At 40.6% G+C, this 26,591-nt stretch overlaps 1 protein-coding gene across 24 annotated transcripts in view; it reads right to left on the reverse strand.

The window, feature by feature from the left end:
* The window catches only part of Shab (potassium voltage-gated channel shaker cognate b), a 60,207-nt gene that overhangs the window by 30,460 nt on the left and 3,156 nt on the right, over positions 1-26,591 (reverse strand). For 21 of the 24 annotated variants that reach the window (XR_016270088.1, XM_018006575.2, XM_089468906.1 and 18 more), the window contains one exon: positions 26,232-26,515. The exons of 1 other annotated variant lie outside the window; for it this stretch is intronic. The gene's annotated coding sequence lies outside the window, so the exon portion shown is untranslated. The remainder of the gene's footprint in view (positions 1-26,231; positions 26,516-26,591) is intronic. 2 more of the 24 variants (XM_089468899.1, XM_089468898.1) reach the window with 1 other exon arrangement.

Consider the following 26,591-nt stretch of genomic DNA (forward strand, 5'->3'; position numbering starts at 1 on the left):
CATAAATAGTTTGATAACGCCCCGAGGGAGCCTTCAGCTGTGCACTTGTGTGTGTGTGCGTGTGTGTGTAGAGTGTCTCAGGTTACGGTCAGGGTCATTTCTTGAACACATCCCTAATGGAGCCGTGCTGCGTAATATATAAGCAAGAGCAACAACATGGATAGCTATTAAAAATTAGCCTACTAGCCATTTAACGCTTAGCCAATGCTGGATGACATGGCTGAAAGTTGCTGCGAGCGGGCCGAGGTTGTGATTAATGATTTCTTTGACTTGGACACTAATTGAAAATGGAGAAGCACACTCATGCATGCCCATGCTGGCATCCATACGAACAGAGGTAATTAGCCAATAGATGAAATAGAAGAGTCTTTAACAACACGTCTTTAGAGATAAATATAGATGGAGTAGACGCATGATTTTGGCACATTAAGGGTAAGGCTCTAAATGCAAAACTCAAATAATGTTTGAGTTACAGTATGCGACCATAGCTCTCATATTGAAACGGTCGAGCTTATGGACATCATCATCCTTGTGCATGCAGTAAATTTATTAAAAATAAAATGTCGCATACAAATAAAAGTAAAAATATCGATTGAGATACATTTTCCAATCTATTGATCAGAAACTCTTATCTTATTTGATATGCATTTCAAAAATATATAATATTTGCTTTTAGTTAAAGAGTAAATTTCTTACACGGAAGCCTCTCTCGTATATTAGAGCTACTCTAATCTAATTTGAAGGACTCGCCTCCTTACAGTTCCATTTATAAGCTGGGAAAACGCATCAATTCAAGTGCACAGAATGGGAAATTGTAAATGGCTCAAGTGCCAAAATTCCACTTAGAGCTCGCATAACTGATGGGGCCCCGATTGCCTGCTGCAATAAAAACAATAGCAACAACAGCAACAGCAACAGCAACAGCAACAACAACAATAGCAACAGCAATTGCAACAAAAACAACAACAATAACAAATGCAAATGTGCTGCAGTTGGAATGGCATGGAAAAGCGTGTCAGCTTTGTTCGGCGAATGGAAAACATTTATTGCTGACTTTTAAGGGCCGCTATTGTCGACGTTGACGAAATTTATGGGCGCCATTTTGTTGTTATGCTGCTTGGTCCGTGCGGCAAACAAATATTTCGAGTCAAGTGCATTTATATATTAAAGTGTTGTTGTTGTTGCTGCTGCTATTGTCTTGGTGTTGGCTGCAAATGCGTCAGCACTAACCTCAACACTTAAGCCGGTGCTGTTGGTCATGTGCCTTGTTTGCCTTCAGCACACGCCCAACTCAACTAGCCCCTTACAGCACCGAGCCATTTCCGGTCTCAGTCCACATCCGCTGCCGACGCCGACGCCGACGCTGCCGTCGCCATTTTTACACTAGCTGGCGCTGACCCTTGGCTGCTCTAATTTAGTTAGCGGCCACGAGCGAAACTCAAACAAATTTAGAAAGTCACACACACACACGCACACACACACTCGTACGTACTTTGAACGTTTTTGCACACTTTCCATTTTCACAAAATGAAAAGAAAAGAAAATTGAAGCAAGCAACTCCACTTTTAATTTGGCTTTTGTTTTGGTTTTTGCGTGCGAGCCCGACTTATTGGCCATTGGCATGCAAGCATCTTGACCAACTTGGGCCCAACTTGGCCTTGGCTAATGGGCGCACTTTCTAGACTCGTGTCGGTGTGGGCGTGACTGGGATCGTGAGTGTAAGTGTGTGCGTGTGTGTGTGAGGAATGTGGGCGTATTTATGGTGTCTGCTAAATGCCAGCTTTCTCTCGCTTGCTACGCTTTCGGTCTCTAGGTGTCTTGGGCTACGCAATTGTTGCACTCGACAACTGTATCATATTTGACAAGGCTCCTCTGCGTGTTCAGCCTTTTATTGAGTTACTCAGCGGCTTCAGCGGCTTTACGACTCCCCTGCCGCGTGTCCGCGCCATGGCGTCATCCCTCTGAACCACAATCGCTGCCATAGACGACGCTTAGCTGAGTGCATAGCAGAGGCGAGAACAAGACTAAAAGCCCCATTAATAAGCTACTCATCTAGTATATATAGCTATACATATATAACAGGACATAGCTGTACTTGTAATAGGACTTAAGAATCTCAAAGTTATTTAAGTGGCAAAAACAATTTGCGGTTACAGTTAATATGGGAAATATGACAGACAGGCGACATGCTTGAAACAGTTTAATTGAAATTAAACATTTATGTGAAACTTGCATGTGCTTCGGTCTAAGCATAATATAGCTAATACTTCTGTGAATGACATATCATATTAGTATGTGAGTAGTCTGAAGGCAAATAGCTTTTATATTTTCATATAATCTAACAACTGTCCATATTTAATTTATATTACAGTACACATTTTTTAGATTTAAACGAAATGTGGACAAACTTATTGACTAACTATGATTTAACATTAAGCTTTTGTTGGTAGAATCAATAAAAACATGTTGTGCTCTTCCAAACGGAGTCTAACTAATAAATAAAAATAAAAATGTATTTTTTTGTGCTTAAATAGCGCCTGCCTGAGAGAAGTATCGCTCTTTGGAAGAATAAATGAAACTTAACCGAAGGTTCGCAAAACAATATATGTTATCTAGAGTGTTGAGAGCTTTCGGAAAGTTAAGTTTCACAGTTTCACAGTTTCACAGTATTTGCTTTCCTATTTATTCATATACATATATTGTTTGCATTTTAATGAAATAACAACTTTATTATCCCTTAAGCAGCTTAAAAAGAAATTAAGTTAATATATATTTTCAATATTTTACATTTACATCATACTAATACAAATATAGAAAAAAGGGCACGATTTGCACTAAATAGTTTATACCCTTCAATTTCTCACAAATTCTTTATGAAATATTTTAAACTGCTCAAAAATATTTTCAATGGTGTCATTAACCCTTTTTTCTTGTTTCGCTTGGGGCACAAATTGTACTAACGCTTGTTGCTTGCAGTGCACTGCAGTGGAACGACTTCATGTTGTGGTCAAAATGAAATGAAAGGCGCCTTGGCTCATGCGACATTCCGCGTAGCGTGGCGACCCGACATTTTGTTGTCCTTAACAACGGCGCAGTTTTCGAATGAATCTAATGAACTATTCATAATCGACGTGTCTTGGCAGGCCATTGGCCGTTGCTAGTTGTTATTGAATGTTGTTGTTGTTTCACATTAACCGTTAGTTGTTAGCCATAATTCATATACGGCTTATTGATTTTCGATTATGGCCATTGCTCCCTCGATGTCTCGATGTCTCGGTGTCTCTGTCTATCTGCCTGTCTGTCTATCCGTCTGGGTTTTGTGGTGTGCCAACCTGTTTGCTATGCGTGTATGGTATAATAAGTATTACACACGCATACACAGCCACACCCAGCACACACACACACACACACATACCCGTCCAACACACACAGACAGCTCAATAGGTACACATCGCATGAAGATACATTGTGTTGAATACAATATTAATAATGCAGCTGAATTGGCTTTTGTTACTCCGAATTATTTGCTTTTTGTTTTATTTATTTATCCACTGGCTACATACTGCTAAATGTCCCTTAAGTACATTAATCAAATGGCCTTGCATCGATCTCGTTCCCACTCTCCCTCTTCCTGTCCGCGCTGTGTGAAACACCTCATACATTTGATGTCGCATAAAATGTTTCAGCTGCCAGCCTCTGATGATGATAAATGGCCATCAGCATGAGGCAGTCTCTCCTCCCCCTCGCGAGAAACATATGTAAGCTCAGCCGAGGCATTTATTTTTGGGCCAGCCGCATCTATTAATGTAAAATGTGGACTTATTTATTTATCTGCGTTTCTATTGCGGCCCGTTCGATATGAAATCAAAATAAATAATGACCTGACCCAGCGGCAGCAAATCACTTAAAATTCCTAACATCCGCTGGTTCTGCCTCCCCATCTATCGAAAAAAAATAATATAAATATAAACATATATATATATTAAATAAATAAAAACAGCTCAAAGATTAATTGGCGAACTAAAAATAGTTCCCAACAAATATTTTGCTTTGCTACCAACCGAAAGCCAAGAGCCAAAGGCCAAAGGCCGTTTAGATTATTCGCGTGCCTGCTCTCAATTAAAGTCGCGAAGTTAAGCTAGTTATTATTGCTCCAGTTTTGTTGTTGTTGGTTGCCCCGTGCTTAGCAGGCGCATATGGCTTGCAAAAATTCATGTAAATAAACCATATTTTTGCAACAGCATCTCGTTTAATCGGAAATATTATAATCGAACCGAAAACTTTATTGGCAATTAGCTGCGTCAAGCGCACTTTAAGCATTTGAATAAATACGCCATTGGCTTTTATACCCTATAATCACAGCTGAATGATCCCAATGCATGCAGAAATATGAGGATTTACTTTATGTTATGTTGGCGACTATAGCTGATGTAAAAGGTTCTTGAGATCACAAGGATCTCACATGGTGGAAATCTTATAGCTCACATCAGAAGACAAGCAAATCGGCCTTAGTGAATGCATATATCTAAAGCTCCATAGCCTAGCCATATACCTCATATCACCCAAGCTCAACAATATATGTCTGAAGTTCCATTCATATTTATCCTTTTCATTGCTGTGTATAAGTCGAAGCAAGGGTATTTTTCAGTTTCTATGGGAATTGTGGAATCGGAATCAGATTCGGATTCGAATTCGTATTCTCTTAGCATTCCAATTTGTTTTCACCTATTTCGTATTCCATATTTTTTGCACCGTTTTGCCTTTTTGCTGCTGTGCGACCAACAAATTACGCCATTAATTTTCTCCGATATCTGGCATGCGAATGCGAATATGAATACGAATACAAATACGTTTGAGTATATATTTGCAAAAATATTCGCCGGAATTTGTTGCTGGCAGTGTGCAGGAATGCGGCACGAAGTAAATCTTTGAACTCATAAAAATCGATGAGCGCACGCAGCCAATTTGTTTACCCAACAGATACAAATAATCTGCCCATCCAACGAAGACGTCTTCGTTGTGATCTTCCAGCTGTGACGTCATCCCAACAACAGCGAAAACTCTCTCACTCTCTACGCATATGTCTATCTATTTCTACGCCTGTCCATTCAGTCTGTTTGGTGTTTTTGTTTTACTTTCGAGCTGAATTATTCGCTGCGGTCAGGCGGGGATGCGGGCCTTTTGGCACTTGGCCAGCAATAAAACTACTTGAAACAATTGCAAAAGATTGCCTACCCTGGGCTGGGAGGCGGGATATGGCTTGGCACTCTGATTCGGAAATGGTTGAGCGATTTCCTTGTGCGTGTGTCCCCAGAGCTCGGCAAAACTGAACTGAGCCAGTCTTTGTCTTTATTCTACTCAAATATAGCGAAGGACACCGGAAATCAAAACTGATGCCTTTATCGTTTTATTGATGAAGGATTTCATGCTGTAGATTTGAATTATTCGTTTAACTAGAATATTATTTATATTAATAATAATAATATTATGATTATCATCACTAGTATATTTATTATGAATTATTATTAAAATTATCCAATTATGGATAGATATGATATGAAAAGTTTAGCATTTTTTGCTTAAGGTATCTGCGAGTCGGGCACTTCCATGTTGAATACTTTTACACACATTTTGAATAAAATAAATGTGTTTGAAGCTTATTGCGTGCCATAAGGCAGTAGGAAATTGAAAACCAAATCAAACTAAAATCCCATTTTGTTTAAAATACGTATCACGTATACGCAGCGTCTACGGCACAGGAAAGTGTACACAAAATCCATACACTCACACACGCATACTCACGCACACACACATGCGGATGTAGCTGTATGCGCCAGAAGGCAGGTGGTAGGAGGCAGGCGGAGGCGTAAAAAGTGTTGCGCATATTAAGGGGCTTTAATTTCCTGCAGCGGCCTTGAGACAACAAATTGAAATTCATAACAATAATGAAGAGGGACAAGAGCCCAAAAACGGATGACTAACTGCCATGAGGATACCTTCGTCATTTGTATGAGGTTGGTTTTTCAGCGCACCAAGGACCTTGGCGCAGATCCTTAGCCAGCTGAATCGAATGGAAAGCAAATGAGCTAATACAGTTGTTTGCTTTAAATGAGTATGCAAAACGAATTTTCAAATATAATAATTTATTATGTCATATTTTGTTTATATTTCGTATAATGTAAACAAGCTGGAAATTCGTCGATAAATATCTAAATGCGCTATTCCACATATTATTACCAAATCTACAATAAACAGCTCGCTATTGTTTCGTATACGAAATAAACACAAAAATTATTCGAATAATTAAAGAGGAATACTCTATTGAATATTATAATGAGAGCTGCGTGGGTGTAATGCTAATTTGCATGTAAATGAAATGGGAGTGATTTGCAAATAGCTAAGGCACGTAAATGAATGAAGACTATAACAGGAGTTTCCAGTTTAGTTAGACTCGAACGAAAATTAAATTCGTTTCATAAAATTGTAAGCGATTAGAGCAGATTTGGTTTTATTTCTATTTAGAGATTAGAAAGCTTATAGAGTAAGCCATTGGCTACTAGAGTCCTTCAGCTATTTCGTTGTATACCACTCCACACACACACATAAACACCCAGTCATTTACAAAATAGATACTCATAATCAAGCAATGTGACTGACTATGGAATTTCGAAAGTAGATACGTTTGCCTTGCCAACAGAACTAAATGAATTCAACGTACAGATATGAGCAGCTATAAAAGTGAATAATAATAATAATTCGTAGTGCGGTACGCATACGCCGCCTCCTGTCTCCTCTCTCCTGCCTGCTGCCCTACGCTCGAGCACGCAGCTCCCTCTCGCTACTCCAGAAAGCTCTCTCAATTCTATTGCCTAATGCAATTTCCTTCATAGTTTTTGTTGATTTTGTTGTTGTTCTGACTTCGTTTGGTCGAGTTTTTCCAGTAAACACATTGACACTGAAAACGACGCCGACGCCGGCGCCGAGTGGCTGAGAGTAATACGCGCTCTCTTTCTCTCGTGCGCTTCCACTCTCTCTCTCTCTCTGTGTCGTTGGCTCTCTCGCTCTCAGCGTGCGCAGGGGCTTCCAGGACGAGCACCTTTTTGGGGCCTGTAGTTGATTTGTGCGAAAACCTGTCGATCTAATGGCTCTGATAAGCAATTGATAAATGCCAAATCTTTTTTGGCATTTTGAGGTCAGCTACTTGGCATTTGAAGGACCAGACAGCCAGCCTCAAAGCCGGAAGTGTGCGTGGGGCCACATCAGTCAAGAGGAGGACGCTGGCGCTGCGCAGCTCTGGTGGCACGAACGAGCAGGCAAAGCGCAAAGCTCAACCAATGACGTCATCACTTGCGATACGTACACCTCGTAATGAGGTTGTTAGAAGTTGTACGACAACGGACGACCTACTTTGCCAGTTTAACGAACATCGCAGCCGCTTCGTGCGCAAGGGAAGCTTTTTTTCCTTTTTCTTGCTGGATACTGAATGAAAATATGATACAGAATACAGCGCGCCTGTTTCTGTGCAGTTGTTGCCGTTGCTGTTGCTGTTGGTGTTGTTGCTTCTTGTGTTTGTTGTCAATTTGTACGTTTTGTTTGTGTGGCATGTTGCACGGTTCGTTCCACTGCCGCACAGCGGTACGCCTGCACCAAGCTCGTATTGTGGTGTTGTGAAGGTGGTGCACTGCTGAGGCCACCACCAGCTGATGCTGCTGAAACACCGAAGCCAGCTTCCTCCTCTGCACAGCATGAGACTGAGTGCCCTGCGTACGCATCAGCTATGGCAGCGTGTCGTGAAATATCGTACCATCGTATAGAGCAAACCTCTTGCCAGGACTTTCTTGCCAGGAGTACTCTATAAATACGAGTAGAAGTCTTTGTCAAAGGATAAAGCGGTGCCAGAATATGGACAATTACTGTATATATTTTAGTATATGTATACAGTTTATTTTGTGAGTAACATAAAAACGGGCCTTATACGATTTGTCATCTCTATTGCCGCAGTTTCTGCTGTGCGGCGGGCCATTACAAGGATTTTGACTATGTTGCGCCTTCCACCACAGATTTACAGTGCGCAGTGCGAGAGGCTTCCACTCATTGTCACTATTTGATGCCCTTGTACCAGTCAGCCAGTCAGTCAGTCGCTGCGCTCAGCCTAGCCCTGGTTTCGTTTGGCTTCACCCATACCCTGCAGGTGTGCATTGAAGTTCGGTTGGGCGCATTTTGGTGCCTGGGTTCTGTCCAGTTTCTGGTTACATCAGCACGCACATAACTTCAAATTAAAGCTGGCCGAAGGTCGTGCCATGTACCATGTACCATGTAGCATGCGGCGTGCGGCATGCACTGCAATCTTTCATTGTTATGGCCAAGAGCTGATTGCTTTTCGTTGGGCTGGCAAACACGGTCACAGCCTTTGAGCCATGAATAGCCTGTTGGCTGGATTAATTAGGCAAACAGATCTCATTGCCAGTATTGTCATCCAGCTCAATTGTTATTATGGTTTTTATGATTCGCTTTGTTTTTAAATTCGCTTGTTGTGTTAATTGCTGCTTTGATTCTGAGGACGTCAGCTTGCCTTGTCTTTGTGGCTTCCATTCTATTATTTCAGTATCGGCCCAGATACTTCGCCTTTGTTATCTGTTATTAATTTGGCCAACAGCAATAATAATATCTACAGCTACAACGACAGCTGAAGCATTGTGAATGATACAACTCAATGGCTTTTATTGAATTCGAATTCTCATTCTCATTCCAATTCCCATTCCCATTCCCATTTCCTCATTCGTCTCGGCGCACCGTGTTCCGCTTCGGCCGAAAAATCTAATATCTATTGCTATTTTTGGCAACAAGCCGAACAGCTTGGGGAGCAAACGCCAATAACAACAACAACATCAACAATAACAATAACAATAACAATATTAATGCTGACCCCAGTCAAATGGGAAATTTCTTTGTAATGATTTTTCTTCTATTTTTTTATTACTTTAATTCGTTGTCGGTTTGCGCTTTTTGTTGATTTAACACTTTGGTTTCTATTAAAATTGCTTTTAATTGATTTTCGGGCTAGGCTCAACCAATGACGCCAGTGAGAATGACGAAATCATTCGTAGATTGTGTAAGAAAAATGAAATATGAACATTTCTTCGAAGTCGTATTATTTGCACATGAGTTTCAAATAAAAATCAATGATGTATTCCGTAATATAATATGCATGGAATAGTTTATGGGTATATTTAAATATTGGCATATATAGTTTTCGACTATTGTAAACTGCTGCTGCTCATGACACACCTAATTTTCCCAGCTTACACGTGTCTACATGTCTCTACCCATGCTTTTCACACTCTGTTCGTTTTCCAGTTCCTGTGACATGTAACAACAATATCGACAACAAAATTTACTGGGCCAATTGCCAAAGTGAAGACCAAAATTTTCTTAATTTGTTCATTACCAACTGCTGTTTGTCTCATTTCTTTTTCTTGATTTTCTTTTCTGACAAGTCCACTGACAACATAAATGCGCAAACATTTATGTCCCCTTCGTTCTCTTTCACATCCCAAGAACATTCGTATACCCTAACAAAGTGTATCATGATTCAGACCTTAAAAATATAGTCTATATATGTGCTGTATACCCTTTCCCATAGCACGCAAGCTAAACTAAATCGTACAACTATTTAATATAAGCATGTACACATATTTACTATTAATGTATTAACGTTGATACACATTTGCTAGCAAGTGTATTGGAGCTTCGGTGTGATGACAATAGATTTTGTTGCTAGTTTTGAAGTGCCTTCAAATTAACGCGACTGCGTTTTTCAGCCAAGGGCGGTGAGGCAGGGGAGAGCTCACGGAAGACATATGTAGTCACATGCCAGTGAAAATTTAATGAAAATTTGCCGAAATCTTTTAGAAATATTTTAAACTAATGTGAAAAATGCATTTGAGATTATCTATGTACACTGCAAGATACCCTGTAAATAAATAAATTCTTGATCTGGCAATTGTTTGGCATACAACTTAGTGGCAATGCTGTGCTTAGCAGCTATGAGAGACTTAATAGACTTGGTCACACTGAAAGAGTCTATTTCGACTTATTATATTCGATTTTATAATCCCCAATAATTGAGCAGTGAATAAAATGAATCATAGATCAATCAATTCGCACTCTCGTCAGTTTTTCTTTTATTTTTGTTGTTGCTGCTAATCAATCAAAGCTGAAAAGCAACAATATTACGGTATAAATCCTATATGCGAGTATACAAACTATATATACAGATTTGGGATTTGTTGTGCTGGCTACGTGTGAAAAGGCAAAAGTTTTGTGAAATTATTATGTATTCGAAAGCCACATTGTAGTAAATGTGCACAGAGCTGAAATCGCTTTACGTGTTGTGTTCGTGGAAAACTGTATAGTTTCGAGGCATTGATAAAAATGGAAAGGCGACAGGGGAAAAGAAGAAAAACACACTCACTGTTAATATCGATTGCTCTATATGGGTCAGTTTATGACTAACAACAAAATACTGTCCTAGACAACGACGCACAAGAGACACTCAAAGTACGACTTCCATTTGACCATTTTTTCATTTATCCATTTGTCCAATTACATTTACGATTTCCCTCACGCACCCTGGGGTGGGGGAGAAGCCATTTCAAGGTCGTTCGAGCCCAAATGATGGCTACATAAACTAATTGCATACTCGTATAATTCGATGCTAGCACAAATTGTTTATACTTATGTCGGCGATTCAAAATAAACAATAAAAGCAGCAACAGCAACACCAACAACATGGAAAAGTGCGCACTTCTCCCTAATGAGAGAGCTGAGAAGTGGCTTTCGTACGCAGAGATGTAATCAAAAGGTAAAGGTGCTGGCCACAGCTGAAATGTGTCGCTGGCTGTTATTCGCAGACCTTCGCAACACCCTTCAATAGTTCTCTGGCATGAGTTCAAGCAACAACGTCAAGGTGGCCTTTCAGTAATGAACCAAATTCTGTTTTATTTTTACATTTCTCTTGCTTTTTTTTTTGGCTCGGCTTGGTACATTAACGGCTGCGTCCGTGTAGGCAGAAATGCTTTATGGACCAGCTGACATATCTTATATGTGTTTCTCTCTCTCTGTGTGTGTGCGTGTCTTTTTCTGTCTTGCCACACCCACGCCCAAGCATACACCCCCGCCGCCCTCGCCGGATCTTTTTGAAGTGCGCGTGCATTTCAGCGCATGAATTTAATTGGCTTTCAACGAGCATCAACAATTGTTTATGGCCAAGCGCTGCTGTCGGCCTTTATCACAGGCCAGCAGCTGATACGAAAACATACAACTTAAAAGCAAATATATAATGTTCGTAGCATATTAAATTTGTTGATTTTTAATGTTTCACCAAATTTAAAAGAGCTGCGATTTATCCGAAAATGTGTGTTTGGTAATGTTCCAATTAGTAACTCTTTGAATCAACTAATTAATTTAAAACAACTTTCTTTTTAGTTGTTATTCTTTTCCTACTATTTATTTGAAAGTTGTTCAAATAAATTTTTATAAAAATTATATATAAAAAAAATAAGAAAGCTCCAGTCGAGGATATTAAAAAAACGGGACTCTATAAAATGAACATACATTTGGAGACTCTAGCTTTAAAGATATAGCTTTAGGATGCGGGATATGAGTTTTAATCGAGATCAGAAAAAACGGGAGTAGTTATCGATTTTTAAAAACAACTCAGCTCGCTCTGATTAGGTATATACAATACATGCTGTGGGCCACGCCTCCTTCTTGCAGCTACATACATTAAAATAAACGATTATACCCTGATTTCCAATTTTCTACTTCATATTCAAATTCAACATTCTCTCTTCTGATTAGCCATATAAGGGCAGAGCACAAAATTGCTCAAGAATCATATAAGAGGCAATGCTTTGCATCATATTTGTCATTCACATTATATCTTCCATATGTATAACAAAAATTATTATAGCTTTCAATTCAATTGAATCTCAGGTCCAATGTCATAATTAGTAAGCTCAGATCAATACAAGGGTAATGTTTATTCCATTATTATTCAATGCTCATAGTTGGCTTGCGAATAATAATTGTTATGGCAGTGAATACTCGGAGTTATTGTTTACTGCCACAGCTGAGATTTAAAAGGATTACGAGCACAGAAAGCGTCAAGAGCAAATGACTTTAATTAAATCTGTAAATCGCAAGAATTAAATTCAATTATGGGTTTTCGTTGCAGTCTTGAGAGAGTTGACGACATTTTAAATTTTACTCACAGGGCCAATCGCATACAGCCTTTGCATATGCATTGTCATGACTTTTGAAATTAATTGAATACACTTGGCAGTTTTAATTGCGCATTACCCGGCAAACGGGCAATAAATTAGTGTAGTTGAAGCCATAAATGCCATTTTTACAGCCACTTTTTATTGGCCTGTAACGGGTCCCAGGCCTATCCACATTCCCAGCCTCGTCCTCAGCGCATGCATCGAACTTTGCTTTTTGGTATTGTTTTATTTAAATACTCATTACAGAGCGCCAGCGAGGGTATATTGCGATGACCTCAAGCATGAAGGGCTTAACTTTAAGATGAGTGAGTTCATAGTACGATGCGTATGCTATCCACAGCCATGATGAGTAAATTTCCTTGCCATGCAAGTGTTAAGTGTAGAGCATCGGGTAGTCAGTTACACCCGACTGCTGCCTTTTTGCTTTACACACATTTGTTTATGTTTGTGTGTTTGCGGTCGTTCGCCATTTGCCTTCGGCCTTTATCCATGGGCATGCAAGAGGCCCGAGTGCGATCCACAGAGTAGGGCCGAGGAAGGGGTGAGCGGAGTCAAGGGGCTATGACACACAACCTCAATCCGCAAATTTATGCAAAGGCATGAAACGCTCGATAGCTGCGCTGTGTGCACAGTTTGTTAACGTGCTCGGAACAATGTGCAATACATAATTAAGCCCTTTTAGTTAACATGGGCTTTACGCTGTCAGCGGAAGGGAGAGTTACAGCATGAATATTTTGCATGTGATGTGCAGAAAACTTTCTTTATTTACACTACCTGAACAGGTGCAACTTTAAAGCTGCACTCACTAGTTAAAGGAACTTGCTATAAGCAATAATGAACAATTAATTTAAAATTCATTTTGTGTACTATTAATATTAAGGGAAGTTATACCACGAGCAGTTCTATGTAACCTGAATATGATTAAAATTTAGGTTGAATTCTTAATCAAATTTATATTTGACCATTTTTAAAACTTACTTTTTACTCAAATAAGTTAGCCCAGTAGCAGTTATACATAGGTTTAAAAATATTATCTTATAGTTTATTTTTTAAGGAAAACGCAGCGGCTCTATTAAGTTGACTTTTTAATTAAGTTTTGTAATATATACATTTGTTTTATTTTTTTCCTGAACTGTTAAATATATCTACTGATATTTCCAATTTAAAAAAATTAATCAAATAAAATATATAATTATATTTTCATCCCATCAAGTTGTTCTAGTAGCATCTAATTTGACTTCTCATTTATTTATATAATTTATTTATACATGAATATTTACGTATTTTCAATTGAGCTATGATATAACTATATTTTATAGTTCGCGTAATTAATTATTTCATTTGAATTTCGACTGAACATTGCTGTGCCACATTCGCTGAGAGAGGCGTCACATTTATGTAACACTTTGCGGTTGTAAATCAGAAATCAATAAAGCCACAACAATGCCTAAAACCACAGGCAGGTGTCAGCTGGAAAGAGACCCGTAAGCTTCTTCGCTCTTGAGCTGCACTTGCACTGACATAATTTACGACCCAGAAATCTAGCTCGAACGCCAGCCGGCCTAAGCAACAACAATGGCCAGCCGCAACATTACTAATAAAGCCTCATAAAACTAATTTATCTGCTGCATTTGGGTTGCTCTTAAGGCAGCCAGCGCGAAATGCAGCGCGCCTGCAGACACTGCGTTTGCACTAGTGCGGGCGTTGCGTATACGCAGCGTGCGCTAAAATTACCAACATGACACAATCAAAACGGAAATAAATTCGCATTCGTGCAGCAAGTGCAAATTGCTATGGGGATGTGGGCGTAGGCGATGCCGATGGCTGTGTAGGAGGAGGAGGAGGAGCCGAAGGAGGCGCTGGTGCTGGCGCAGTCTTAAAATAAGTGCAACTAATAAACATAATGACCTTCTGCGGCGGTTGGTTGGCATCCATGGGAACTGCGGTAAATGCTGCCGTAGCAGCCACAATGTTAATGGCACAAAACTTTCCTCGTTGGGGCATGTCCGACCACGGCTTGGGCCTTATCAGTTGGTGATGCCACTGCTGCTGCTACTGCTGCTGCTGCTGTTGCTGTGGCTTCCTTTGGCGGGTAGGCGGAAGGCGCAGTTTTTGAATTGATGACGGCATTGCCGGGGCAAATGCAACCACCAAGCACCGAGAGTGGGCTTCGTGCACTTAGATGCTGTTGGCTGCCATTTATTGTTGCTGGGATATTGTGAAAACGTGAAAATGAGCTCTTGCCACTTGGCAAACGGTGAAATTAAATTTTTATCTGAAAATATACGTGGGCATCGGTGCAACGGGCTAGTGAAAGGCGAATATTGTTTGCTCGCAAATTTTCAATCGACCTGAACATATGTTGGCCATAAACAACTTTCATTGCGCTATGGAAAGTAACAATGGCGTACACACACACACACACACACACACACACACACACACACACTCGCAATGAGAGAGAGCTCATGTTTGTAAACAAATTCTATGTGAAAGCCATGGTTGTTTATACTCAAGTGTTGTTGGCGCCTGCCACACAGCGAAAACAATAACAATCATGGAATGGCCCAAGAGTAGCCCGATAAACAAACAAGACGAATATTACGCATTCGCCGCGTTGACACATGAGGCGCACAGGTCGCCGTGCGAGCAGCGCCACAAATATGCTAAGCATATCGCGCGAGGAATTATAAATCTTGAGCGTATTAATAGATGATTGTTGTAAAATAATTAAAAACAGAAACGAAGGCAACGCACACAACCCACATGAGTAAGAGGTTATTTTTGTGTGCAGCGCTTCTTGAATTTTGCTAAATTTAAAATAAAATTCACACGCAACGCGCACACAGTCGCATCGCGAGAGTGCGGGGGAGAGGTAGAGAGAGAGAGAGAGAGAGAGAGAGAGAGAGAGAAAGATAGGAGTCGATCCATGCTGCAGTGCAGCCGCAGTTGCCGGCTATTTCAGTTGGCCCACATACCCGCCTAGCACTCGCAGCCTTGCACGTCATCTCGTTCTCTCTCAAACTCACTCTCTCTGTCGCTCTCTTTATACCGCTCTTTAGCTCTCATTGAAAACAAGTTCTATTTTAAGGCGTTTGGGAAAACCACCTGATAAATGAATAAATGGATTCGTTCGAGTACCTAGCACAGTCCCAGCAGCAGACCAGAGCAAATCAGACCTGCCAGCATATACATATGCTTATATATATACAATTAGATATGTATATAGGCATCTTCCACTCGCCTGTTAACAATATATTGTTTGTTTTGAATTCAAAGAACGCTGCATGTCCATATATTTATTTAATAAATGCCTAAAATAAATTAATTGCATAAATTGCTGGCACAGCTGCTAGGACTTAGCCAACTGCCTCTGCCGTATGCACCTGCAAAGCGGCTTTTGTTGATACAGCTCCGGCAGCTCAATGCGTTTATTATTGGATACAAAACATATCGGAGCATCCATTTCCTGTCTGTGCGTCGGCTGAAAATTCCATTTATTTGTTATAGACGAGGGAGTGAAAAGCTTTCTTAATTGTTTTTTAATGCAAGTATTTTATGGTCGATCATAAATACTTTTCAGAAATTCTTTAATACGTCTTCCGATATATGTGTCTTTTATGCATGCTACAAAATCTACAAAAATACTATTAAGCATTTAAATGGCATAATCAAATTACTTAATTAGTTAGACTTTCTGCCCAACTTTTGTAATCAACAAAATAAGTAAATTCAGATAAAAATTTAGATTCAAATCGTTGGTATATTGACTCGGAGTCTTTGACTGGATCTTCAATATATTTATATATGTATTATATAAAGTATATATAATATAATCTGAATATAATAAGATCTGAATATCCAACATTTAAAAAGTAGAATTACCCTATATATATAACTCGCATTCAGTGCACCTGCTTTGACAAATGGATGCACTTAATGTCGAATTCCTGAGAGTTGTTCGATTAAAAATTGCTTTTATTTGCTTAAAACAGAAGAATTTTCTAAAGAGAGAAGCGAACTCAGTAATGCAGTGTTTTATTATTTTGTTTACAAACACAAATTGCGCGGCAAGAAATTTCAGTTTTCCATTTTGGGATCTGAGTGCGTTTGTTATTTACATGCGGAAAGTGCTGCTGTTAGATCTCGTTGGGGCTGAGTGTGTGGAGTGTTTCTTAATTTGAAGTATCTCGGGCTGTTTCTGTCAGATGCAGATACTCATATAAATAGTCGCCTCTCGCACCTCGCCCCTCGCCCCTCGCCCCTCGCCCCTCGCCCCTCGCCCCTCGCCTGCCGAACTTCCTTCTCATGACGGCACAAGCTCCACAATTTAGCGTCAGCTTTGTGCAGCTCAATGAGGGGAACAGAGGCGCGGCACGAACGTGAATGAGAATGGGCTGGCAAGCACAATGACTTGTGTCATTGCGAATGTCAAGATGTTGCCGCTACAGTGCACTACAGTGCAGCTGCAGCGCGCTCTAAACGTGGCTAGAACAATAGGCAGTCAAGCTGCAGTCAGCCTGCCAGGCTGCCAGCCTGCAGGCGGACGACAACGGATCCATTCATGCATGCCACACACATGGCACCCTTGCACACACTCACACAAACACACGCACACACTCGCACACACTCGCACACTCTTAATTGTTTTTCGCCTTTTGCTTGGCTGCACCCTTTGACATGGTCCCCGCCCAGCGTAACTAGATAATCTTCTCAAATTGCCGAGCTGAGCTGAGCTGAGCAGAGCTGGGCTGAACGTGATTGGGCCCGAGCTGAGCAGCAGCTGCTTGTCGCAGTCATGCAGCAGCAGAGTCCCCAGAGACGCGCCTGAGTGCTGCCTACTTGCAGGCGCAAATTATAATGGCATTGCGAGTGTCGATGTGGGAGAGGCGTGTGCGTATGCAAATACACTCGATGCATATAACTATCGTCTGTTAGACGCTGCATGCAACAAATTACAGACGCTTTTGTGGCTCAATTCAATTACACTTACGGCCACCCACTGGGGGCTGTCCAGCCGGCCATGTCAACAGCGCGACATCGCTCGCAGCGCCGTGTCCTGCCAGGGGCTAATCGATACATCGCCCGGCGGGTCGCCTGTTTGCAAATGTGCCACAAAATGCCGCAATTGTCAATCAATTGCATGGAAATTATGTCAACCAGCAGCACGGGCCGTAGATCGACTTAGGTCTACGGTTTACGTGGGGCCCACACGAGGCCACGCCCCTTACACTGTCCCTGCCACTGCCCCTGCCACTGCCCCAGCCACTGTGTTTGTTTGCTGATGTCGCCTGTCAGAGGCAGTCGCCAAAAAGGAATTGAAAAATCGACGCAAAATGTGTTTGCACACATACACACACACACGAGCAGCTGCACTCTCATTCTCTCCCTCTCCCTCTCTAGCTCTCACTCTATTCGAGTTGAGTAAACAAATTTGCGATAATCTCTACTTGAGCGTAAAGTGCTCCACACTAGACCAAAAAATTGAGGAAACCACATACATCACGGTGCTAAGTTGATGATAATGATGATGTTGATGTGATGTGATGAGTGCGATTATACAGCCAATGCTTAACGCTTCAAGAGTGCTTATGGCAACAACAACAACTATTACGATTTCTATATAACACACACACAGAGCAAGGCTTTGCACATATTCGTATGCTCGCTTGAGCAAATACGTTGCCTTAGAAACACACACACACACGTACGCAGATAACTGCAAATCAGGCACACAAAGCATTTATGAAATTGCTAAGCCTGATTACGAAATGTTCATTCAAACAGTTACGGCATAGAGAATTTACTCCCAATGAGCTTAAAATATTTGATTACACAGCACGACAAATATTTAGTTTCGGATTATCTGTTTGAAATCTCAAAGGCATCTGAAAGATCTAATATTGAATGTTAAAAAAAATCAAATTTTACTTGCATTGAAAAAGTTAAAGTTAAATGAAAATCGCAAATTTAAGCTCTTAGTATTTCTAGAAAAGTAAGCCTGAGTGACGGTAAAGGCAGTGAGTAAATAATAATAGTAATAGATAAATAAAATAAATACATGCACAAACACAACTCAACTATATGAATGTGCAAAGCGATTTATCTATTTTATTTATCTTTCACAAATGCGAAACAAACAAATAATCGAGAAAAGAAAGAAACCCAAGAAATATGGTAAGGCGAAGCGGAAGTTTTTCATCATTGAAATGACTCGACAAGAGAATTTCAGCGCAGCCTTCATAAAATGTTGAATTATAAAAGGATTGAAATGGAATATCTAAATTTAAAAGACTGCAAATATAAAATATCACATTATATTAGATGTGAATATTAATTTAATTGCAGTACACCAAAAAATATATGGCTTTAGATATTTTATTTTAAATAATGAAAAGAATAACAGCAATATAAAAAAAAAATATAGTCCAAAAAAAAAAAAAAAAAAAAAAAAAAAAAAAAAAATTAAAAATAGTATAGCAAACAATACTCTTAAAAGATCATTAGTGTAATATTATTGAATTATATTATTATTGCAACATTCATGAAGATAACTTAAAGTGTTTCTTCAAATCTGCTTGAAACCAAGCATTGAATCCTATAATATTTGTATTTATCCTCAGCAAACACTCGAAGTGAGGGGTATCTCATAGTCAGGTCAGAGTCGCGACTTGATGCTCTTGCCTATTGCTGTTGTTCAGGCCTTTCACATGCCCAGGGAACATAATTTCATAATTTTTATGACAAGTGCTGTCAGGCAGATGCCTTATGGCAGTACTGCGCGCTTCTGAGAGGCAGCGCACATAAAAATTGATTTGTATATTTATGCATCAAATAAACTTTGCAATTTTATTGATTTGTTTGTGATTTTTGAGTGCTGCTAAAGGGATCTTTATGCTGATTTTTGTTCTTATTATTATTTTTTTTATGAATGAATCGCTCAACTTTTACCATTTGAATATCAAAGCATTTCAATTGAATTTCATTTTGTAATATAAGTTATATTTGGAAATGAGGCAACGATTCATTTTGAAGCTAAAAATGAAAACTTTGTACCTTACTTTGAATTTATAACTTAACTATGAGTCATGAAAGAGATGGCTTAAGCCAATGGGAATTGGCTATTCGCTTATACAAATCGGAGGACTATTGTGAGAACGGTCAGGTATTATTAATTATTTGAAGAGCCATTCTCGTAAGAAGATGTAGCTCCTTTCTTTTGGCCGACTAACGACACAGAGCCCAGCAGGCCATCCACTGGGCAGGAGGAGCAGCTCACTTCCGACTCCGTCTCCTGCTGCGAGTGCTGTCAGCTCTCAGGTAAATATTTTCAATATAAATGTATATAGTGTTGGCGTACATCCGCCCAAGTACATGTTGTTCTTAGTGCAACACACACACATACGCATACTGACACTCCCGCCTAACTATATGCAGGCAGCCTGTGGCTCTGTTCCTTTTAGTATTTCACGTAAAATGTAGCCATATGTTGCCTACGTGTCTCCTACCAGAAGGAGGTACAGTCAAGCCTTGGTCACGGAGCTAGACTATAGTACAGTGGAATGCATTAATAATAAAGTGAACGACACTGCCAACGGAGCAGAGAAATGCCTTGAAAGCTTTTAGCCATGTTTTACTGCATGTGGTTAGCTATAGATCTCGCTTTATGCTTGCAGCACGCTCTCTCTCTCATTATCTCTCTCTCTCTCTCACTCTTTCTTTCTTTCTTTCTCTCTCTCTCTCTCTCTCTCTCTCCCTCTCTCTCTCTCTGCACAGAAGCTGCTCGGGATTCCTTTGGTTTTCATAGTCAAGTCCACCTATAGCCGATTTTATGCACATCCTCGCGGGCGCAGCAGCAGCTGTGGCATAAATAAACAAGTGCCACATGCTTCGCTTGCAACGTGGCGCCGTCCGCTGCTTGCAGCCAAATGGGGCAACAAAGGACAGAGCCAGATAAAGCCACTGACATAAAGCCCCGGTGGCCATTACTGAGCCCGACCAGTCAGCAGCCCAGTCAGAGGTGCGAAGAGGGAGGGGAGAGCAGTGAGAAGGCAGCGGATCTCAGGCACTGTTTTAACACGAAACTTAAAAGCTGACGCGAATCGTTTGGGCTCTGAACTCGTCTCTCGCCTCTCACCTCTCGTCTGTCGTCTATCGTCTATCGTCTGGCACGTTTTGTATTTTGTATTTAGTGTTTTGCTCGTTTTACATTTTATTCACCGCGTGCAAAAAATTTATTTTTCAATTTCCTTAGAAGCTTTGATCTGAGCCAGCACGACATGCCTCGCACCACGGGGCAAAGGATGTGCCTGCCTCCTGTTTGCGCCTGGTACTCACGAAGCTGGCAAAACTTTGCGACAAGCTGTCCCACTCCCAGTGGCCCCGCCCATTTTATGCTCGTGTGCAACTGACAGTAACAAGTTCAACAAAAGCGCCAGCGCTTTTAACTTTATTAAGATATCACAAACATACGCATCTGCCCATCTGCCCATCTGCCACGCCTTCAGCGAACGCTTGAACAGTCTTCTCACATAATTTGCAGCAATGACATGAAGGGGTTTTCCTAATTGAATTTCAACGCCATTAAAAAGAATTATGCCAGCCTGTTGTGAGAGATGCCAGCTGAGAGTTGAGAGAATGCAGAGACGGTTCCGAGTTGCTAGTGGCGAGTGGTGAATTGCTTGCCACAGAGTTGCTTAGATAATTGAAATTATCACAGTCTTAATTATGAAGTTCCCTTATCGCTATTCCACCTAATGCTGATGACGCTAATGGCGGCTGCAGCAGCCTTGAAGCTGCCAGCAATTAGCGCTGCCTCGCAGAATGGAGCGCAGAGCAACCGCAAATGCTTTGCAGTTGGCCGAGCTGAGGGGTCACTGCTGATGCTGATGAGGGCTTGAGCTGAGTCGAGCAGGGTTATTTCTACAGAAGCACGACAATTAAGTGCGCTATTTACTGCACAGGTCTACAAGCTCTAATATAATATGCAAGAATCTTTGGACGTGCGGAGTTGATTGCGAAAAAAACTAATAAACAACTAAATTGAATCAAAAACAGATATTTTGGTATTCTCTGTCGTGGGAGTAAAAAGTGTCTAAGGATTTTTTTGGAATAGTTTATCTTAAAGTATTCCCTTTTTTCAAAATTACTTAAATTGTGTGTTCCACAATAATCGATAATTACCGTTAGTTAGTTATCAAAACAAAAATAAGATCAAATATTGAGAGGATTATTTAAAGACGTCTATTGCTATAGGCTTGAAATATCGTTTTATACATATTGACACTTACTGGATATTTGCTTTTCTCAGTGTTGATCTCCTATCTTACGCATCTTCGAAAAAAATACAAATATTTGCTGAAGATATCATCATCAGCAGAATAAATCACAGTCAAATAGAATCAATTTAAGAATTTAGAAATTATTCAACATTATTGTTAAAATAATAGAAAAATAAAATGTACTAGTAACATTTATTGTTATAATAATACAAAATATATATATTGTATATATTATAAACAAATATTATTTTATTATTATTTTAATTATAAATTATTAACTAAAATACAATGATTTATACCCTGTGAGTCATCAGGAGAGTAATATATTTAAAAAGTAATTATTTATATAAAAATAAATATAAAAACATATAACTAACGGTTTATTATTATGAAAATAACTCTCACATAAGTTTTGTTAGGACGATAAATGATTTGATATAGTAAGACTGATCTGACTTTTGGCTCGTTTACCTTGAGCGTAAAGTAAATTATTCAAGAGACTTAAACTCGCTCGAATCCCTGAAGCATAAATTTCTGCTCGCTTTCAAGGATCCCATAGAGTTTCGTCATGTCTGTTAATTATGACGCTCAAGTTTTATTTTCATTTTAGCTCTTTAACTAACCGTCAACCACGCCCACTCTGCGCCCATCCTTTACCAGAATGTTGAGGTTGCAGCTTGTCAACTTTCTAGTGTGGAGGCCAATGTGTTTAAATTTTGGCCTGCGCGTTCTGCATTTTGCATTTTTCATTTTGCGTTTTAAGTGGCGCTCTTGCAGCAGTACTACAGTTACAGTCAGCCGCACTCTCGTGAGCGAGTAGAGGAATTTGTGCAAGTAGCTGCTGGCGTTGCTGCTGTTGTTGCCACACACAATTTGCTGGCTGGCATTTAGGATAAACGGCTGCCACTTACGGACTGCTTCCGTCAAAGTGGCCAAATCAACGGAGCTCGGATACACACAGCCGGAGAGGAGACGGAACGCCTAGGCCGTGACGCGCACAGCAATAGATAAGCAGATAATTAATTTTTTGCCCTCGCTCGCTCTGCCATAATGAGGCGAAAGATAAATTACATTGCGTATGGGCCACGCTTTGGACCGAGGCGTGAGCAATTGACACTCAATTCATTCAAATCTCAATGCTCGCACGCTCAGTGGGAGGTGCGCATATGTGAGTATGCATAAATGAGTGAATTTAAAGCTGGATGGGTATTCATAATACATAAGTTGGCAGAGGGCTGGCAGAGGGCTGGCAGAGGGCTGGCAGAGGGCTGGCAGAGGGCTGGCAGAGAGAGGCGAGGCTGAAGGACAATAAGAGCGGCTCCAGAAGTCTGTGACAGGGCACATCCAAGACGCAAGCTGAAACGAATGGACGACGAGGTGGGGCGACGGGTTTGCCGCTCCAATTGCCCAATTGAAAGAGAAATTTGTGGCGCGCAGCCCCTTCTTGGCAGCCATTTCGTGACCTGCCGGCGACAAACAAGCGCTAAAGGGGCACACGGCACGAAAGTTTTGACGGCTTCTGCCTGCCAGCCTCGCCCACTCATCCAGCTCGCCTGTCCGCGCTTTAAGCCAGCCCCGGCAACGCCCACGTACATGTGTCGTGCATATTTTTGGGCTCCGTCTGTGCGGCATGTGCACCTGCAGCCAGCAGAATGCAGAGTGCAGAATGGCGAGTGCAGGAGGCGGCCTGCTCATGTCTAGCAAGGACTTGGGCATGGAACTCCCACGCGGCACGAGCACGTGGCATGTGTGCCAAAAACCGAAAATTTGCTCAAACCAATCAAATACGAAACGCAACTCGGTAGTTGCTCGGAGTCGTTGCCATTGATTTTTATCGCTGACGTTTGTACATAACATAAAAAGAAAAGAGGAAATTTAGAAGGAGAAGCAGAAGCAGAAGCAGAAGGCGCAAAACATGAAAGTGAACAATAAATAAGTAGTACAAAGTCGATGGCAAAGATACTAAGCCGACTACAGCTCCAGATACGACAACCTTGAGGAAAACGTCTGAGAATTGTCATATAACATACGAACGGATTGGGGGAGAGGTTGGGGACTAACTAGGCAGCGGTTCAATTAACCCAGTTGGAGCTCATATTGTGGATCGTGATATTGGAATATATGTAGAATGCAAGAGAGTTTTGGCTTGGAAACGAGGCTATACCTACCCGAAAGACTATATATAGCCCATACCCATTCAAATTTATTTTGTTTATAACAATTTCATTATACGATGTTTACTTCGACTGTAATTACTAGGGTATACCATGGGCGACTGCCAAGGAGGAGCTGCATGAGCAAGGAGTAGGCGAAACAAGAAGACGTTCAACATTTTGTTGCAAATCATTGAGAGTGCACTCAGATGCGGAAACGAGTGAACATATAACTCAATAGCCTGTATGCTCTGACAGGCACACACACACACATACCTACATACATATGTGTATGTGGCATATCGTGTAGCTTCTAGGCGCGCTGACTGTTTGTCATATGCACACTCGGCGCATTGCCAAATATTGATTATGCCTTCAAAAAATGAATGGAAATGCGCTTCGCTGACTCGAGCTGCAGGCAGAGGGAGCCGCGCTGCAGATAAAGCTGCCAACGTATGCGCGTCATCAGGCAAAGGACATCCGGGATGGCTAATGCACTGAAGACGGTGGAGGAACCACGACGAGGCCTGTCATAGTATGTCAATTGACCTGGCGTAAATGGCATCAACTTTACGCTGACCCCATTACGAGTTAACTACTTTAATGGGCCAACTAAGCGTTTCTTTAAATATATATAAACTCTATACACAATACAGACACATATTATAGGAAAGTCAGGCAAATGGCGCGACCATCAGCCAATGGCAAAAGTTTTAGTGCTAAATGTCGCGTGACGCTTAACAAATATCCGCACACTCGCCGAGTTTACAAAATAATCCCAACTTTTCGCATTGGCTCATTACTCTAATGTGTCAATCCTGAGAGCTGAGTTAGCACCTGTCGCAAGAGACGAATAACTAGTTCTGGACAAGTTAATGCTAACGGTAAATGTAAAACTTTGCAAAGTATTTCTTCAAGCTGAGATTTTGTTCATTCCCAAAGCATTTGTGTAGCAGGCATTGAATCTCTACACTGAATCTACACAATTCACGCAACTAGATTATGTATTTGGAGGGAGCGTTCCTGTTTATACCCTGAATACGTTGGCAATGCGAAATCGGGGTATATTGGTTTATAATATATGTAAAGTTGCATGAGTAACTTGGTTAGGCACCCTAGTTAGACAATCGCGACAGGATGGCAACTCAAGTTCAAGAAAAACACAGTCTTAGACCAACTTTGATAGTGTAAAAGGCAAAAAGATGTTTAGCTATTAGGTATAATATTAAGATTATTGCTATTTTAAACATAATAAACTCACTATTAAATAATAGATGTTACATATATGCAACAGACAGAAAGAGGCTATTATCGATCAGGGTGTCGAATTGATTTGATTAGCCCTTTTCGTTTGCTCTTATGTGTGAGCCCATCGATCTGAGAATCTGTAATAGTCAGGGACTTGACTATAAAACACTCCCAATATTATATATGCTATATACAAAGCCCAATAATCGATATCCACTGATATCGATCAAAATCAGCCACTAAAGTAAGCTATTAGATTATATAGTTAACTATTGCTATAAAATGTTGTCTAAGTTATGCAACTTTTATTTTGACTTTATATTGGATTGCAGCATTCAATTTTCCTAAATTCATTAAGGTAAATATCAGTTGACTTGTTATAAGGCGACAATTACTCAAAAGAATATATATGCTCGCATGCAGACAATTTCAATAAATTCCGTTAATATCAAAACAATCTTTGGGTATGTTTCAAAACCCTGGGTATCTCTTAGCTGGGCAGCCCGACTATAATTTTTTTTTTCACTTTTTCTGCTGTAAATTTCTTAAAACATCTTTGTCCGTCCCTGCTGACAATGGAATTGGCAAAGCCATTAAAAGACCTGCACTCCTGCCGTCCCCCACTTGACGACACTCGTGGAGCACTGTTTGTGTGCTCTTTTATCACCTGTGAGCTGGCTGAGACATTGGGCTTTGATGGAATCGACGCCCGCTTACTCACTCACAAGTTGTCAAAACTCATAAATTAAGACAACACACCCTGCTGCTTATCACTTGACTTATCAAGCGTTCAAAATATTTATGTATATAAATATCTCTATACATAAATATCTGAAGCTATATATATGTATATATCAAACCAGAACAGCCCTAATGCTATTTGACAACTCGGAAACGTGTTTGCGCAGCTTGTTTTGTTATCGATAAACGAACGCAGAAGAAATTTTACTGCCTCAACGAGTCGAGTTGAGCGGAGTGAAGTGAAGTTGGTAAAGTACGTAAAGTAGCATGTCAAATTAGAACGCTAATTGACTCATAACTGGGGGGCACTCGACCGCAGCTGGTGGCTGGCAGGAGGCGGGCGCAGCAATATGCAAAGCTGCCTAAATTAGTCGAAATATCGATTGAATTAACATAATTTCATAGTGAGTACGCCCCGAGGCGCACTAAAAATTAATAATCATATTCGAATATGCAGATGTGAGTTTAGAATTTGCAAGTCAACTAGATGGTGTGGAGTCAGTTAGCCCCGGTTTACTTACCTCGCTAGAAGTACACGCACAGTTAGAGCTGAGTGTAGAGCTGAGTGCTTAGATTGCAGGTATATTTATATAGACTTTAGTTATATAGACCTTTTATATAGTTGTAGTAGTTACACAGCGAGAGAGAGAGAGAGAGAGTTTTTAGAGTTAGAAACGTCGTCGCTCGCTTTCCGCTTTGCTCACTTCGGAGCCTACGCACTGAGAGGCCTTTTCCGCTCAAGCTGCGGTGGCTTACATTTTCCGCTTCGAATGGCCACCAAATTTGTCACAGCCACACGCGTTTTCTGGGAGGCAACATACATATTTTAAAGAATATACATATATAATATATATGCTCCACTTGGCTCAGTTATTGCACAC

This window comes from Drosophila arizonae, chromosome 4 (genome assembly GCF_054131065.1).
Source record: "Drosophila arizonae isolate 15081-1271.41 chromosome 4, UAZ_ARI_1.0, whole genome shotgun sequence".
NCBI classification, from domain to species: domain Eukaryota; kingdom Metazoa; phylum Arthropoda; class Insecta; order Diptera; family Drosophilidae; genus Drosophila; species Drosophila arizonae.